This window comes from Taudactylus pleione, unplaced genomic scaffold, assembly GCF_031769625.1.
Source record: "Taudactylus pleione unplaced genomic scaffold, aTauple2 ptg000321l, whole genome shotgun sequence".
Lineage (NCBI taxonomy): Eukaryota > Metazoa > Chordata > Amphibia > Anura > Myobatrachidae > Taudactylus > Taudactylus pleione.
In genome coordinates, this window is record NW_028284722.1 from 5514618 (window position 1) to 5518575 (window position 3958).

The following is a 3958-nucleotide window of genomic DNA, read 5'->3' on the forward strand; positions in this document are numbered from 1 at the left end:
GGTGGGCTCGGGGGGGTTCGGATTTCAGAAATCCGAACCCACTCACCCCTAAAATATACACTATGTGTATCTATGTGTATGTATGTGTTTATGTGTATGTATGTGTTTATGTGTATATATGTTGTGTATATATGTGTATGTATGTGTTTATGTATGTGTATATATGCTGTGTATATATGTGTGTGTATGTATGTGTATATAATGTGCATGTATGTGTTTATGTGTATATATGTTGTGTATATACTGTATGTGTATGTTTGTGTTAGAGATGAGCGGGTTTGGATTTACTCGGATCTCAAAACGGCATTTTATTATTATTCACGTGTTTTGGATAGCCAATAAAATAAATCCGAACTAATCCGAACTTGTGGTAAAGAGGCGAAAAGAACCGAGTAAATCCGAACGTGCTCATCTCTAGTTTGTGTATATATGTGTATGTATGTGTTTATGTGTATATACTGTTTGTGTATGTATGTGTTTATGTGTATATAGTGTATGTGTATGTATGTTTATGTGTATATACTGTATGTATGTTTTTATGCGTATATACAGTATGTGTGTCACAAACCGTGCTAGAGACCTCCGGCTGAGACCCCTGCATCTCCCCATGCGCTTATGTCATCGCGCCTTGCTGAGTCGCCGGTCGCTCCTGTCAGTGGAATCCAGAGTGGGGCCTATGCCTGAAGGTGGTTTCCTGCATCCCCACTGTTGCCTAGGTGTCCAAGCCAAACTCCCATGCACTTCCTGCACTTCAGTGTGTCAGACCTCCGGATCATGGGCGCGGCCATCTTGGATCAAGTCAGGTGGTCCAGATCCATCCAGTCAGCAGCACTCTCCAGTTGCTCCAGCCAATCATCATCCGACCAGGGGTATAAAAGCCCTTCCGTGACTCTGTCTCATTGCCAGTACAAAAGTTCTCTTTTCAACAGCTAGACCTATGTTCCTGAGCTCCGCTGGTTTCTTTTCCAGTTTGCCTGCCTTAAGTTCCTGTATACTCCTGCATCTGATCCAGCACACTCCATCCCAGAGTCCTATACAAAGTGCTTCACCCAATCCAGCACACTCCATCCCGGAGTCCTATTCAAAGTGCTTCACCCAATCCAGCACACTCCATCCTGGAGTCCTATTCAAAGTGTTTTATCCAGTCCAGCACGCTCCATCCTGGAGTCCTACTCAAGTGCTCATCCCATCCAGCGTACTCTGTCCCGGAGTCTGACTCAAGTTCATATACCAATTCTGCGTGCTCCATCCAGGAGTTATATTCAACTACCCTCCAGTATTGCAATCCTCCTTCAATCCTACAGTTCCTCTCCACAGTACCCCCTGAACCTCAGAGACTTTTATCTTTTGTTTATAGTGTCTTCAGTTGTGCATCTCTGCACCAAGGACTATAATTATTATCCCTCGTTAGTCCTCATTTTACTGTATGCCAAGGAATTACATTAAACCATCTAAATTTCAACTCTCTGCTTGTCCTGGTGTCTCTGCATCTCAACCCAGTTCGGGTCCACCCCTTCCGATATCTCGAGCCGTGACAATGTGTATGTACAGTCAGGTGCATAAATTTTGGGACATTGACAGAATTTTCATATTTTGGCCTCCGTTCACCACCACAATGTCTTTGAAATGAAACAAACAAGATGTGCTTTAACTGCAGACTTTCAGATTTAATTTGAGGGTAATTACATCCAAATCAGGTGAACAGTGTAGGAATTACAACAGTTTCTATATGTGCCTCCCACTTTTTAAGGGGCCAAAAGTAATGGGACTATCAACTCAAAAGCTATTTCATGGACAGGTGTGGGCTATTCCCTCATTATTTCATTATCAATTAAGCAGGTAAAAGGTCTGGAGTTGATTCTAGGTGTGACATTTGCATTTGGAATCAGTTGCTGTCGTCTCTTAATATGAGAGCCAAAGAGCTGTCATTATCAGTGAAGCAAGCCATCATTAGGCTGAAAAATCAAAACAAACCCATCAGAGAGATAGCAAAAACATTAGGTGTGGCCAAATCAACTGTTTGGAACATTCTTAAAAAGAAAGAATGCACCGGAGAGCTCAGCAACACCAAAAACCCGGAAGACCATGGAAAACAACTGTGGTGGATGACAGAAGAATTATTTCCCTGTTGAAGAAAAACCCCTTCACAACAGTTGGCCAAATCAAGAACACTCTCCAGGAGGTAGGTATATATGTGTCAAAGTCAACAATCAAGAGAAGACTTAACAAGAGTGAATATAGAGAGTTCACCACAAGATGTAAACCATTGGTGAGCCTCAAAAACACGAAGACCAGATTAGAGTTTGCCAAACATCATCTAAAAAAGCCATTACAGTTCTGGAACAACATCCTATGGACAGATGAGACAAAGATCAACTTGTACCAGAGTGATGGGAAGAGAAGAGTATGGAGAAGGAAAGGAACTGCTCATGATCACTGTGAAGCATGGTGGTGGTAGTGTCATGGTGCGGGCATGTATGGCTGCCAATGGAACTGGTTCCCTTGTATTTATTGATAATGTGACTGCTGACAAAAGCAGCAGAATGAGTTCTGAAGTGTTTTAGGCAATATTATATGCTCATATTCAGTCAAATGCTACAGAGCTCATTGGATGGCGCTTCACAGTGCAGATGGACAATGACCTGAAGCATACTGCAAAAGCAACCAAAGAGTTTTTTAAGGCTAAAAAGTGGAATGTTATGCAATGGCCAAGTCAATCCCCTGACCTGAATCCGACTGAGCATGCATTTCACTTGATGAAGACAAAACTGAAGGGAAAATGCCCCAAGAACAAGCAGGAACTGAAGACATTTGCAGTAGAGGCCTGGCAGAGCATCACCAGGGATGAAACCCAGCGTCTGGTGATGTCTATGCGTTCCAGACTTCAGGCTGTAAGTGCCTGCAAAGGATTTGCAACAAAGTATTAAAAAGTGAAAGTTAGATTTAGGATTGTTCAGTTTGTCCCATTACTTTTGGCCCCTTAAAAAATGGGAGGCACATATAGAAATCGTTGTAATTCCTACACCGTTCACCTGATTTGGATGTAATTACCCTCAAATTAAATCTGAAAGTCTGCAGTTAAAGCACATCTTGTTTGTTTAATTTCAAAGCCATTGTGGTGGTGAATAGAGGCCAAAATATGAAAATTATGTCAATGTCCCAATATTTATGCACCTGACTGTATGTGTTTTTGTGTATGTTTGTGTATATATGTTGTGTATGTATGTGTTTATGTGTATATACAGTATGTGTATGTGGACCCTGTTCCCGGATGGGGGCTGAGCTGCCGCTGATCTGTGATCTGAATGCAACATCACAGTCAGTGCTGCTGCATAGAGCGCAGAGGGGCTCCCGAGCCCCCTCATCAGCATCGCGTGACACATCATGTCCGTGATGCTGATCACTGATGTCGGGCTTCAGGATCCGCTCTATGCAGCAGCGCTGACCATGCTGCTGCATTCACAACACAGAGCCAGAAGGTAAGTAATCAGGGGGGTTAGGGGTAGGCTTCGTGTGGAGGGGAGGTGGGGTAGGCTCCGTGTGGCTTGATGGGGTCCCTCACAACTTAGTTGCCCCAGGGCTCCCACAAGCCTTTTTCCGGCCCTGCATCCATGCTATATTGAAGAGAACAGCAGATCTGGGAAGATGAGAATGGTCGCCGCATACATATGTGCAGTGCGGAAAATCACAAATGTGATCTCTTTGCTCGGAAATATCAAAATGTGCGAGTTCATACTGTACGTGCAAATAGTGTTTTACCCAGAAAGCAACATCACTGCTGATTGCCCTTTCCCTCCCAGGGGCTAAACTTAGATCACCCCAGGTTCCACATACCACCAGTGAAAAAGACCTACCCCTCTGGCATGTGACTTGGAGAAAGCATCTTGCACTCGCCCAATGCTGTGTTCAAAAGATCCGTCTGAAACAGGAGTCCAATTTCCATCCACACGCTATGATT